The following is a 15,000-nucleotide window of genomic DNA, read 5'->3' as shown; positions in this document are numbered from 1 at the left end:
GGCCAGTCCAAGAAATCCGCCAGCCAACAGCTGCCGACGCCCCAGCACGGAATTAAACTCCGTAAAAACTGAGAACGATCGACGATGCTTGCGGCGGTCTAGACGCACACACATTCGAGAATGGATTGGTTGCGGCCCGATACCGTCTAGTGTACCGTCGTGCAGTCGGCCGGGCGACCGAGGGTCTGCCGCGTGCGCCGAAGCGACGCGACAGTCACCCGCTCGGGCCGTAGACCGACACACAACGGGTCGCGACGTTCTACTAGGGGAGAAGTGCACGACTACGACGCCGGAGCGTTCGAATCGAAGGTGGCGTGCCCTCGCCAATGGAACCACGAAGGCCCACCCGGAGCATCGCTCACCAACGATCACCGACGCCGTCGACGATGAATCTCCCCATTCGATCTTTTGGGTTTCTCAGGTTTACCCCTGAACGGTTTCACGTACTCTTGAACTCTCTCTTCAAAGTTCTTTTCAACTTTCCCTCACGGTACTTGTTCGCTATCGGTCTCGTGGTTGTATTTAGCCTTAGATGGAGTTTACCACCAACTTAGGGCTGCACTCTCAAGCAACCCGACTCTAAGGAGAGATCCTCCCGAAACGCGTTCCGGTCACTACGGGCCTGGCACCCTCTGTGGGTACATGGCCCCATTCAAGATGGACTTGGACGCGGTTCGACGTCACGGGATAAACGGATCCTCCCGAACACTACATTTCCCAACGGCGGAACCGCGGGATTCAGTGCTGGGCTAATTCCTGTTCGCTCGCCGCTACTAAGGAAATCCTTGTTAGTTTCTTTTCCTCCGCTTAGTAATATGCTTAAATTCAGCGGGTGATCTCGCCTACTCTGAGGTCGCTTCAACGTCACGACACGGTGACAATTTTTTTTTTTCAAAGAAAAAAAAATTTCGTGCCATGTGGGCGCGATTCGAGAAAAGCAAGACGGTTTGATAACAATGCGACAGAGGGTCTTTATTTTTATTTCTCTCTCCGAGAATCGCCTCAAAGAGAAAAAAAAATAAAAAAAAAAAATTAATTCGAATAGAATCGAGAACCTTATATTCTATCTCGATCGAGAAACGTTTTATGCATCTCGCCAAAGTGCCTTTTAAACTTCGTTCGTCGTATCATGTTCGAGCTAAGACTCACGCAAGACACCCGTAACGATCTCCGGTTTTTAACGCCCGTCCTCTTTGTATAATATATATATATATATATACACGTGTTATGTATAATATATCTCCCGTAGCCGTTTCTCTCTTCTCGACGATTCCAGCGGTTCCTTGTTTTCGCCTGTTATTGCTGGCACAGAGATCGAACACGCGACATGTATATAACATATCGGTTTCTTTGCTCTGTACCAACGACGAAAACGCACGGGAACTCACGCAAGTGGAAAAGCGAGCGCGAGACGTACACAACGGGGTGAATTTATTACTCGGGGACTGGACGACCGGCGATACGTTAGGATGCGCGGTCCAGCGATAGACGACGAAGAGACATGGGATGACCAACGATCTCTTTTTCTCTAAAACTCGGAGCGCCGAATCGCCTTAAAGCAAAAAAAAATCACACGCGCGTACGTCGTACGTACGGCGCGTGTATACCTCGTCTCTAATCAAGTTTCGTTAGTCTTTCTCGAGCCTCGCCAAAGAGGATCGTTCTCTTCCTCTGCGCGATCTCTCCGTGCCAATGTCAGAGATTATTCTCTCTTTCGCACGACGACGAAAACGACTATTTTCGACGATCCGAACAACTTTGTAACGGACTCACATGCACATCTTAAAATCGGGTACAGAAACGTTGCGCAACACCGTGAGCTTTTCTCTTCTTCGTCACCCTTAAATATAGCCGATCGTAGACGCACGCTAGATCGTAACACACACTTTTCGTTGATTTCCGACGAACGTGGCTTTGGGCCAGGCGCGCGGGCAGAGAGATACGCGACCGACGGGGAAAAATTCGTCCCGATACATGTACGCGTACTCTCCGATCTCCGCGCAACGCTGGGGATCATCTCCCTAAGTCATCAGCGTTCGAAGAAATCTCGTGTGTCCGTTCCCGGATCTACGGCTTTCTCTGGGTTCACGAAGAACAGAAAAAAGCACAGAGGATGAAAAACGCAACGACGACCCATCGATGCGACGGTCCTCGTTGTCTTCTCGTCAGTCGTCTCGCGCCTGCAGAATACATCTCTGCCGCACGAACAGACGGAGTGGGTATTCGATCCCTGGGGCTGTACGAGTAAAAACATCTTGATGAAAAGACGGTTGTGTTTCTTTAAGGCACACAGTTTTTCGTTACGCCACCAAGTTTAGGTTTAGGTTTTAATATCTTGGTTCTCTTTTCTCTCCTCTCTCGACTGACTTTGTTCAAAAATATTTTTGCTTTCTCTCAGTCTCGCCAAAAATTCATTTAAGACGACGTCGGGGGCGCGGTCATTCGTGCTTATCGAAGACTAACAAAACGTAGCAGAGGCTGATACAAAAAGAAAAAAAAAATCGGCCACGAAGAAAACTCGCTCTGTGTATCTCGATAACCGCGTCGACGACGACGGTTCTCTCCGCGCTCTTTTAATTCGTATCCTTCTTCTTGCGCTTCGTCCGACTCAGAAACGTTCGTAAAACACGAACGACGGCGGGTTGTCAAGCCAAGAAGGGACAGAGAAGAGACGGAGGTAGTTTTGCGAGTCTCCCGTGAACGCGATAGATTTTTCATATATATTTGTATCGAGAGCATGCGTACGCCGGTCTCCACACGATCCAGCGACGAACGCCGACGAACGTCCAACAATCGCTCGTACGTCGCGTACGAGCCCTCGACCGCTCTTTAATTCGTATTCTTTTGCTTGGCGCTCGTCCTCCGACTCGGAAACGTTCGTTTAAAGATAAAACGAACGACGGCGGGCTGTCGACGAGGCAAGAAAGAACAGAGAGAGACGGACCGAGAGCAACGATACGCAACGCAAGCAGTCTTAGGTTTACGTGAGCAACCCTCAGCCAGGCGTGGTCCAGGAATTGTATCCGTGGACCGCAATGTGCGTTCGAAATGTCGATGTTCATGTGTCCTGCAGTTCACACGTTGACGCGCAATTAGCTGCGTTCTTCATCGACCCACGAGCCAAGTGATCCACCGTTCAGGGTAATCGTTTATGCATGGATTTTTGTTTGTGTACTCAGGTTTTTGTACTCTTATTCTCGGTTCGAAAGAAGCCGATATCCGACAAACGTCCGACCAACGGGAATCGAACGCGCGGAAGTCGCCATATGATTGACGACACGAAAATACGTTCGAAAACGAAATCGGACGGACTGCGCGACGACACACGCAGCCCGCCGACCGGGCGTAAAGTGCATTATAATATATAACAACCAACGAGATCGAAGCTCCGTTCGTCAGGAAACGACGGGGATATAACACCCGATTCTGAATCCTCTGTACAGCACACGATCTCGCGAAGAAAGCGCACGGTGGCTAGCCCATGATATATATATATGTTCGTTCCTCTCGTCCAGTTATTCGAAGCAAACAGCCGATATGCATCTCCATCGTTCGGGTAAAAAAAAATCGATGGGACGCGCACGGTCGTAGTCTTCCTCGCGCGGTCGTTTCTTCCCGATAGCCAGAAGCAGAGTTTGAAAAACTCTAGCGACGGAACGAGGCATTAGACTCTCGACAACGAGGATAGAGAGACGGCCGGCGATCCCCTCTGAATCGACTTCGGTGGTTCAGGTAAAAATAAAAAAAATCGATGGGACGCGCACGGTCGTCGTTCCTCTTCCTCGCGCGCGGTCTATTCTTCCCGATAGCCAGAAGCAGAGTTTGAAAAACTCTAGCGACGGAACGAGGCATTAGACTCGCGACAACGAGGATAGAGAGACGGCCGGCGGTCCCCTCTGAATCCACTTTGGTCGCTCAGGTAAAAATAAAAAAAAATTCGAAAGGGACGCGCACGGTCGTCCTTCCTCTTCCTCGCGCGGTCTTTTCTTCCCGATAGCCAGAAGCAGAGTTTGAAAAACTCTAGCGACGGAACGAGGCATTAGACTCTCGACAACGAGGATAGAGAGACGGCCGGCGGTCCCCTCCGAACGGATGGCGACAACGACGACTAAAGCGCGAAAAATCGCGACGAAAAGGAACGCATCTCCGTTCAGGTGTATGTGTGTGCGTGCGTTTAAAAAAAATTCGATGGGACTCGCAGCCATCGGCCTCGCGCGGTCGTTTCTTCCCGATATCCAGAAGCAGAGTTTGAAAAACTCTAGCGACGGAACGAGGCATATGACTCACGACAACGAGGATATGGACAGGCGGTCCCCTCTGAACGGGTCGACGAGACGATGGTAAAAGAGACGAACCGGACGAAACTTCCGTCGATCAGGTAAAAATAAAAAAAAATTCGATGGGACGCGCACGGTCGTCGTCGTCGTCTTCCTCGCGCGGTCGTTTCTTCCCGATAGCCAGAAGCAGAGTTTGAAAAACTCTAGCGACGGAACGAGGCATATGACTCACGACAACGAGGATAGAGAGACGGCCGGCGGTCCCCTCTGAATCGACTTCGGTGGTTCAGGTAAAAATAAAAAAAATCGATGGGACGCGCACGGTCGTCCTTCCTCTTCCTCGCGCGCGCGGTCTATTCTTCCCGATAGCCAGAAGCAGAGTTTGAAAAACTCTAGCGACGGAACGAGGCATTAGACTCGCGAGGATAGAGAGACGGCCGGCGGTCCCCTCCGAACCAACTTCGTCTAGTTAAGAATCGTTACTCTTTACCATCACTCGCACTGGTATATATCTTTTCGGGCCAACATCCACGCAATGCGTTTTCGTTCTAGGTTACCCGATCCACGAGTACGAACGTACAACGTGGTTTCGTTTTGTCGAACATCGTATATCGTTCGCCGTTGAAACGAACGACAACGAAACGACATAGGAAGAACGAACGCCCTTTGGGTAGGAAGCACGTTTCGAGGAACGACGAGAGTTTGGAGAGACGCGCGAGATAGCTGGAGACGCGCAGATATAGGTATCCATGGATCTTCGAAGAGAACCTTCGAAGATATATAATTCGGTATCCTTTTTTTCTGCGGCTCGCTATTCGCGTTCTTTCGCTCTCGTCGACGACTCGTTATAGACGCTTCGTTCGATCCCAAAGAGCAGTCTTCCTTATGTCCCGTTGCTAGGAGGTGAGGCCTACGCAACGCAACTACGAAATATAGAAGAGGTGTGAGCAGTGATCTCTCCGACACGAGGCACTTTAGAGATTTTAGTTTATATATTATATTGTTCGTTCGTTGGATTTCCACGATGCAAATACGAAATACGAGATCGTGACGGCGGGTCTTTCTGTGTACGACCTCACGCAGGCGCCTCGATCGCATTTCTCATTACACGTGGTTTCCACTGTAACTTTTAGTTTTTTCGATATGTGTTCAGCTCAAGTTCCCTCACATATCGTTATTATTATTATTATTATTAATAGTAGCGGTTTCGTGTTATAGGATTCGGAGACGGCGGGTCTTTCTGTGTACGACCTCACGCAAGCGCCTCGAGAATCTTTTTAAGTTTTTCGTTTGTTATAATATTATTCGGAGACGGCGGGTCTTTCTGTGTACGACCTCACGCAGGCGCCTCGAGAATATTTTTAAGTTTTTCGTTTGTTATAATATTATTCGGAGACGGCGGGTCTTTCTGTGTACGACCTCACGCAGGCGCCTCGAATTATTCGTGTAAAAGTATATCTCTTCATCCCGATGATCGAGAGAGAGTGCCACACTCTTCGTATAGTTTCGTAACTGGAGCGTCTCTCACCTCCTTATTGTAAAAAATTTGGCTTTTGTCAAAGTATATAGCTTGTTAATACGTCGTATATACTTTGTGTCGATATAGGAGGAGTACGGCTCCTTACCGACGATATTATATATATTTTATTATACAGTGTTCAAGTCAAATATATTCTTTGTGTTTTTGTATTTTTCGTTAATGATCCTTCCGCAGGTTCACCTACGGAAACCTTGTTACGACTTTTACTTCCTCTAAATGATCAAGTTTGGTCATCTTCCCGGTAACATCGGCAATGCTTATCACATTGGCCGCGCACCAGTCCGAAGACCTCACTAAATCATTCAATCGGTAGTAGCGACGGGCGGTGTGTACAAAGGGCAGGGACGTAATCAACGCGAGCTTATGACTCGCGCTTACTGGGAATTCCTCGTTCATGGGGAATAATTGCAAGCCCCAATCCCTAGCACGAAGGAGGTTCAGCGGGTTACCCGGGCCTTTCGGCCAGGGAAAACACGCTGATTCCTTCAGTGTAGCGCGCGTGCGGCCCAGAACATCTAAGGGCATCACAGACCTGTTATTGCTCAATCTCGTGCGGCTAGAAGCCGCCTGTTCCTCTAAGAAGATTTGTTTGTACGTTGGTAGTAAAAACCCGCCGACCGAAGCCGGGGGCCTTCGAGATACCATAATTTACGTCTATTTAGCAGGCTAGAGTCTCGTTCGTTATCGGAATTAACCAGACAAATCGCTCCACCAACTAAGAACGGCCATGCACCACCACCCACCGAATCAAGAAAGAGCTATCAATCTGTCAATCCTTCCGGTGTCCGGGCCTGGTGAGGTTTCCCGTGTTGAGTCAAATTAAGCCGCAGGCTCCACTCCTGGTGGTGCCCTTCCGTCAATTCCTTTAAGTTTCAGCTTTGCAACCATACTTCCCCCGGAACCCAAAAGCTTTGGTTTCCCGGAAGCTGCCCGCCGAGTCATCGGAGGAACTTCGGCGGATCGCTGGCTGGCATCGTTTATGGTTAGAACTAGGGCGGTATCTGATCGCCTTCGAACCTCTAACTTTCGTTCTTGATTAATGAAAACATTTTTGGCAAATGCTTTCGCTTCTGTCCGTCTTGCGACGATCCAAGAATTTCACCTCTAACGTCGCAATACGAATGCCCCCATCTGTCCCTATTAATCATTACCTCGGGGCTCCGAAAACCAACAAAATAGAACCGAGGTCCTATTCCATTATTCCATGCACACAGTATTCAGGCGAAGGTAGCCTGCTTTAAGCACTCTAATTTGTTCAAAGTAAACGTATCGGCCCACCTCGACACTCAGTGAAGAGCACCGCGATGGGATATTAGTTGGACCGCCCCGCGAGGAGCTAAGCCCACCGATAGGACGTACCACATAATGCCAGTTAAACACCGCGAGCGGTGAACCGACACTGTGACACACAGATTCAACTACGAGCTTTTTAACCGCAACAACTTTAATATACGCTATTGGAGCTGGAATTACCGCGGCTGCTGGCACCAGACTTGCCCTCCAATTGGTCCTCGTTAAAGGATTTAAAGTGTACTCATTCCGATTACGGGGCCTCGGATGAGTCCCGTATCGTTATTTTTCGTCACTACCTCCCCGTGCCGGGAGTGGGTAATTTGCGCGCCTGCTGCCTTCCTTGGATGTGGTAGCTGTTTCTCAGGCTCCCTCTCCGGAATCGAACCCTGATTCCCCGTTACCCGTTACAACCATGGTAGGCGCAGAACCTACCATCGACAGTTGATAAGGCAGACATTTGAAAGATGCGTCGCCGGTGCTAGATGACCATGCGATCAGCACAAAGTTATTCAGAGTCACCAAAACAAACGATGGACGAACGGACGAGCCATCCGCCACCGATTGGTTTTGATCTAATAAAAGCATTCGTACCATCTCTGGTACGAATCTGTTTGCATGTATTAGCTCTAGAATTACCACAGTTATCCAAGTAAGTTTAAGTATGATCTAAGAAACCATAACTGATTTAATGAGCCATTCGCGGTTTCACCTTAATGCGGCATGTACTGAGACATGCATGGCTTAATCTTTGAGACAAGCATATGACTACTGGCAGGATCAACCAGGGAACTTTGTATTTTATATATATATTAGAGTCAAAAGACTCTCTTTTTAAAATAGCCTCAGAGTGTCGTAGGTGGGTCCGTAACACCGTACGACGAGACTTTTCGTTCTTAGTGAACGTTCGACGACACCCTTTTAATTCCCGTTGTAACGTCGAACGCCACTACTCTCTCTCCTCTCATTTCGCCACTCTCTTTACTTTCTTTCGTTCGTTTGATTGTTTGTGTGGAATATTTTAAGATCATTCTGTTCATAGGATCATTCTGTAAGAATGGTTTGTTGGTTGAACGAATATGCCTTAGCGGTAAAAAGCACGTAAACTGCATGCTGAACGTACCGTCCTCGTAAGAAACATATTCGTTCGTTCTTTTGATATTCTCCAATCAGAAAGAACGCACTTCCTAAAAGGTAGTACGCTCCCCATTAGCCTTTCGTATGTTTAAAACGTACTGCGTACGCTATAACATAAGTTTTGGAACGGTCTCTGCCGAACCAGCATGAATTGATACTCAGTTAGTAACAAGCACACTGCCCTAACTTTTTTTAAAGTTAGTGCGAGCATACAGGATCCAGCTTCCCGACTAAGGGGAACCTTGCCACGTTATTTGGTCATTACGTCCAGGACAGCGACCCGCGGCGCAGCAGTGTAGAGAAAGAGTCGATACGAGAACGAAGGAACAGTCGAGAAATAGCAAAAAAGTTCACTAAGACTCGAGGAGCGGTGACTGAATTCTCAACCGAGGCCGTAGAATAGCCACGCGCTCGACGCTGTTCCGTCCGGACCGTCCGACTCGACGTGTCTCTTATAGATACCAAAGCGCCGGCCGGACGGTCGGCGCCGGCCGGGCCAGCGGCCGGGCGCTTACCATGTAAAACCTCCGTTAGAGCGTACCGTCGGACTTAGTCTCTGAAACGCTCGACCACTTTTTTCGAATAAACTACCCTTAGAAAACATCCTATCGTCGAGATATTTTAACGCACCGCTTATTTTAATATTTCAAACGAGTTTTTATCGAAAAATTTAATTTTTTTTTTTTTTTCAAAATCGCATCAGTAAACCACCTCTTTTAACGAATACGGACAAAAACCACGTTCTTAATCGATTAGAACACGTTAAAACAACGAGAAATATGCAAAAAAATATATACCTTGCAACGTTAATTAACGAAAAAATTAAACAAATATCGCAGTCGTGTCAGTTCGACGGACACTAATTTTTTAAAAAATTCGAAAAAAACGTTTAATCCAGTTGTATTTAATAGAGATATAACCGTTTCTGCAAAAATATTTATACCTTATAACGCTTTTTAACGAAATAACTCGAAATAAGCTTTTCGGACTTTTCCGCCGGCCGAAATTTTTCTAAGTCCCAACGTACCGTCGGACTTAGTCTCTGAAACGCTCGACCACTTTGTTCCAATAAAGTACCGTTATAAAACGTCCTATCGTCGAGATATTTTAACGCACCGCTTATTTTAATATTTTAAACGAGTTTTTATCGAAAAATTTAATTTTTTTTTTTTTTCAAAATCGCATCAGTAAACCACCTCTTTTAACGAATACGGACAAAAACCACGTTCTTAATCGATTAGAACACGTTGAAACAACGAGAAATATGCAAAAAAATATATACCTTGCAACGTTAATTAACGAAATAATTAAACAAATATCGCAGTCGTGTCAGTTCGTCGAACACAAATTTTTTAAAAAATTCGAAAAAACGTTTAATCCAGTTGTATTTAATAGAGATATAACCGTTTCCGCAAAAATATTTATACCTTATAACGCTTTTTAACGAAATAACTCGAAATAAGTATTTCGGACTTTTCCGCCGGCCGAAATTTTTCTAAGTCCCAACGTACCGGTCCAGAATGAGACAAAGTTCCAAAGGCCCGGTCGTATCCGTCCGTTTTTTTTTAACCTTCCACGGACGAAATAAACGTTTAATCCCGACGTAAAATACAATAATATAGCGATTTATATAAAAATATTCATACCTCATAACGCTTTTTAACGAAATAACTCGAAAAAACTTTTCGGTCCGAAATTTTTCTAAGTCCCTACGTACCGCTCGAGAATGCGACTAAGTTCCAACGTCCCGGGCGCGATCATACTTTTTTTATATAACTTTTCAGCGACGAAATAAATGCTTAATCCCGATGTAAAACGTCATTTTAAAGCGATTTATGCAAGAATATTCGCACCTTATAACGCTTTTAAGCGAAATAACTCGAAAAAACCTTTCGAATAAAAAATTTTTTTTTAACGTTTTCGGGACCAAATAAACGTTTAATCCCGACGTAAAATATAATAATATAGCGATTTATATAAAAATATTCGTACCTTATAACACTTTTAAGCGAAATAACTCGAAAAAACTTTTCGGTCCGAAATTTTTCTAAGTCCCAACGTACCGGTCCAGAATGAGACTAAGTTCCAACGTCCCGGACGAGTTCGCACTTTTTTTATATAACTTTCCAGCGACGAAATAAACGCTTAATCCCGACGTAAAAAGTCATTTTAAAGCGATTTATGCAAGAATATTCGTACCTTATAACGCTTTTTAACGAAATAACTCGAAAAAACCTTTCGAATAAAAAATTTTTTTTTAACGTTTTCAGGACCAAATAAACGTTTAATCCCGACGTAAAATATAATAATACAACGATTTATATAAAAATATTAATACCTCATAACGCTTTTTAACGAAATAACTCGAAAAAACTTTTCGGTCGAAAATTTTTCTAAGTCCCTACGTACCGGTGGAGAGTATGACCAAGTCCGACGGGCCGAGTCGCGTCGGTCCACTATTTTTTTTTAACGTTTTCGGGACCAAATAAACGTTTAATCCCGACGTAAAATACAATAATATAGCGATTTATATAAAAATATTCATACCTTATAACACTTTTAAGCGAAATAACTCGAAAAAACTTTTCGGTCGAAAATTTTTCTAAGTCCCTACGTACCGGTCCAGAATGAGACTAAGTTCCAACGTCCCGGGCGCGATCATACTTTTTTTATATAACTTTTCAGCGACGAAATAAACGCTTAATACCGACGTAAAACGTCATTTTAAAGCGATTTATGCAAGAATATTCGCACCTTATAACGCTTTTAAGCGAAAAAATTCGAAAAAACGGTTCGATTAAAAATTTTTTTTTAACGTTTTCGGGACGAAATAAACGTTTAATCCCGACGTAAAATATAATAATATAGCGATTTATATAAAAATATTCATACCTTATAACACTTTTAAGCGAAATAACTCGAAAAAACTTTTCGGTCGAAAATTTTTCTAAGTCCCTACGTACCGGTGGAGAGTATGACAAAGTCCGACGGGCCGAGTCGCGTCGGTCCACTATTTTTTTTTAACGTTTTCAGGACCAAATAAACGTTTAATCCCGACGTAAAATATAATAATATAGCGATTTATATAAAAATATTCATACCTCATAACGCTTTTTAACGAAATAACTCGAAAAAACTTTTCGGTCGAAAATTTTTCTAAGTCCCAACGTACCGGTCCAGAATGAGACTAAGTTCCAACGTCCCGGACGAGTTCGTACTTTTTTTATATAACTTTCCAGCGACGAAATAAACGCTTAATCCCGACGTAAAACGTCATTTTAAAGCGATTTATGCAAGAATATTCGCACCTTATAACGCTTTTAAGCGAAAAAATTCGAAAAAACGGTTCGATTAAAAATTTTTTTTTAAAGTTCTCGGGACGAAATAAACGCTTAATCCCGACGTAGAAATACATAATATTGCTATTTATGTAAAAATATATACGCATCATAACGCTTTTAAGCGAGATAACTCGAAATAACTTTTTGGACCGGAATTTTTCTAAGTCCCTACGTACCGGCCGGGGGATCGACGAAGTGCCAACCGCCCGGTCATGTCGGTCCGGAGGGGGCAATTTTTAAAAAAAATAAAACGAAATCGTTACGTTCGACTAGAATTCGTCGAACCGTAACGATTTCTATAAAAATATTCATACCTCGTAACGCTTTTAAGCGAAATAACTCGAAATAACGTTTCGGTCCGAAATTTTTCTAAGTCCCTACGTACCGCTCGAGAATGAGACTAAGTTCCAACGTCCCGGACGAGTTCGTACTTTTTTTATATAACTTTCCAGCGACGAGATAAACGCTTAATCCCGATGTAAAACGTCATTTTAAAGCGATTTATGCACAAATATTAGCACCTTGTAACGCTTTTAAGCGAAAAAATTCGAAAAAACGGTTCGATTAAAAATTTTTTTTTAAAGTTCTCGGGACGAAATAAACGCTTAATCCCGACGTAGAAATACATAATATTGCTATTTATGTAAAAATATATACGCATCATAACGCTTTTAAGCGAGATAACTCGAAATAACTTTTTGGACCGGAATTTTTCTAAGTCCCTACGTACCGGCCGGGGGATCGACGAAGTGCCAACCGCCCGGTCATGTCGGTCCGGAGGGGGCAATTTTTAAAAAAAATAAAACGAAATCGTTACGTTCGACTAGAATTCGTCGAACCGTAACGATTTCTATAAAAATATTCATACCTCGTAACGCTTTTAAGCGAAATAACTCGAAATAACGTTTCGGTCCGAAATTTTTCTAAGTCCCTACGTACCGCTCGAGAATGAGACTAAGTTCCAACGTCCCGGACGAGTTCGTACTTTTTTTATATAACTTTCCAGCGACGAGATAAACGCTTAATCCCGATGTAAAACGTCATTTTAAAGCGATTTATGCACAAATATTAGCACCTTGTAACGCTTTTAAGCGAAAAAATTCGAAAAAACGGTTCGATTAAAAATTTTTTTTTAAAGTTCTCGGGACGAAATAAACGCTTAATCCCGACGTAGAAATACATAATATTGCTATTTATGTAAAAATATATACGCATCATAACGCTTTTAAGCGAGATAACTCGAAATAACTTTTTGGACCGGAATTTTTCTAAGTCCCTACGTCCCGGCCGGGGGATCGACGAAGTGCCAACCTCCCGGTCATGTCGGTCCGGAGGGGGCAATTTTTAAAAAAAATAAAACGAAATCGTTACGTTCGACTAGAATTCGTCGAACCGTAACGATTTCTATAAAAATATTCATACCTTATAACGCTTTTAAGCGAAATAACTCGAAATAACTTTTTGGACCGGAATTTTTCCAAGTCCCTACGTACCGCTCGAGAATGAGACTAAGTTCCAACGTCTCGGGCGCGATCGTAAATTTTTTACGGCACCTTGCGGGGACGAAATAAACCCTTAATCCCGATGTAAAACGTCATTCTAAAGCGATTTATGCAAGAATATTCGCACCTTATAACGCTTTTAAGCGAAAAAATTCGAAAAAACGGTTCGATTAAAAATTTTTTTTTAACGTTCTCGGGACGAAATAAACGCTTAATCCCGACGTAGAAATACATAATATTCCCATTTATATAAAAATATTCATACCTCGTAACGCTTTTTAGCGAAATAACTCGAAATAACTTTTTGGACCGGAATTTTTCTAAGTCCCTACGTACCGGCCGGGGGATCGACGAAGTGCCAACCGCCCGGTCATGTCGGTCCGGAAGGGGCAATTTTTTAAAAAAATAAAACGAAATCGTTACGTTCGACTAGAATTCGTCGAACCATAACGATTTCTATAAAAATATTCACACCTTACAACGCTTTTAAGCGAGATAACTCGAAATAACTTTTCGGTCGAAAATTTTTCTAAGTCCCAACGTACCGCTCGAGAATGAGACTAAGTTCCAACGTCTCGGGCGCGATCGTAAATTTTTTACGGCACCTTTCGGGGACGAAATAAACCCTTAATCCCGATGTAAAACGTCATTTTAAAGCGATTTATGCACAAATATTAGCACCTTGTAACGCTTTTAAGCGAAAAAATTCGAAAAAACGGTTCGATTTAAAAATTTTTTTTAAAGTTCTCGGGACGAAATAAACGCTTAATCCCGACGTAGGAATACATGATATTCCCATTTATGTAAAAATATATACGCATCACAACGCTTTTAAGCGAAATAACTGGAAATAACCGTTCGGTACGAAAATTTTTCAAAGTCAGACGGGCTCTCGAGCGTTGCTCGCTCGCTGCGCTCGCTCGAAAAAAAAACTAGCCCAACCCAAAACCAATCCCTTTTTCGCGTTCGTTCCTCGATTTCTCTTAAAATCGGAGAAACTGGCGGGATCGGTTTTGGGTTGGGCTAGTATAAGTTCGAGCGAGCGCAGCGAGCGAGCAACGATCGCGACCGTTACTTCGTACGTCCACGGTATATTTTCGTTACGTTAATTTTTCGTTACTTTCGTCTCGTTTCTTGGATCGATCGAGAGCGGTTTGGTCGATGGTGAAAGAAGGAAAAAACGAGAGAACGAAAAGTAAAAGAGGAGCGAGCGCGCGTCTCGCCGTACGAATATCGTCGTCGTTCGTACGTACGTACGTACGTACCTTAAGAATATCGTACGTACCCCGGCGCTGACCCGCGATGCGGGGGGTTGGGGGGGGGGGAGTGGCGCCCGGGCACGCCCTCGAGACGTTATCTCTATTGGATTTAAAGGAAAAAAAAATCGCTACGTACGACCATCGTTCGCATCGACGGCCGTACGTAGCGAAATTGTGTTTGGAATTAAATTGTCGATTCCAGCGGAGTATTGGTTTTTGCTTGAAAACGACAAAGTCCAGCGGCGTATTGCTTTTTTTTTTATGCCAACGACAAAGTCCAGCGGCGTATTGCTTTTGAATCGCACTCGACGAAAATTGATTTAAAGGAAAAAAAATCGCTACGTACGACCATCTAAGGCCGTACGCAGCGAAATTCCTTTTTCAAGCGCACGCGACAAAGTCCAGCGGCGTATTGCTTTTGCGGGCATACTTAAAAAATTCAAAGTCCAGCGGCGTATTGCTTTTGCCGGCATATAAAAATTCAAAGTCCAGCGGCGTATTGCTTTCGCTGGCATATAAAAATTCAAAGTCCAGCGGCGTATTGCTTTTGCCGGCATATAAAAAATTCAAAGTCCAGCGGCGTATTGCTTTGGCCGGCATATAAAAAAATTCAAAGTCCAGCGGCGTATTGCTTTTTCAAGCATACTTAAAAAA

At 44.2% G+C, this 15,000-nt stretch overlaps 2 non-coding genes and 1 pseudogene across 2 annotated transcripts; all 3 read right to left on the bottom strand.

Annotated features, from left to right (window-relative positions):
* LOC139997028 (large subunit ribosomal RNA) overlaps nucleotides 1-856 on the bottom strand; it is a 4,744-nt pseudogene extending 3,888 nt beyond the window's left edge.
* Nucleotides 857-2,989: 2,133 nt separating this feature from the next.
* LOC139997019 (5.8S ribosomal RNA) lies at nucleotides 2,990-3,144 on the bottom strand. Its single transcript, XR_011802510.1, has one exon. It is a non-coding gene; the product is annotated as a 5.8S ribosomal RNA (ribosomal RNA).
* Nucleotides 3,145-5,974: 2,830 nt separating this feature from the next.
* On the bottom strand, nucleotides 5,975-7,898 carry LOC139997009 (small subunit ribosomal RNA). Its single transcript, XR_011802500.1, has one exon. It is a non-coding gene; the product is annotated as a small subunit ribosomal RNA (ribosomal RNA).
* Between the last annotated feature and the right edge of the window lie 7,102 nt (nucleotides 7,899-15,000).

The sequence above is a fragment of the Bombus fervidus genome, unplaced genomic scaffold (genome assembly GCF_041682495.2).
Source record: "Bombus fervidus isolate BK054 unplaced genomic scaffold, iyBomFerv1 scaffold0025, whole genome shotgun sequence".
In the NCBI taxonomy this organism is placed as follows: domain Eukaryota; kingdom Metazoa; phylum Arthropoda; class Insecta; order Hymenoptera; family Apidae; genus Bombus; species Bombus fervidus.
Note: the sequence above shows the minus strand (reverse complement) of the source record. Positions and strands in the feature narration are given on the sequence as shown.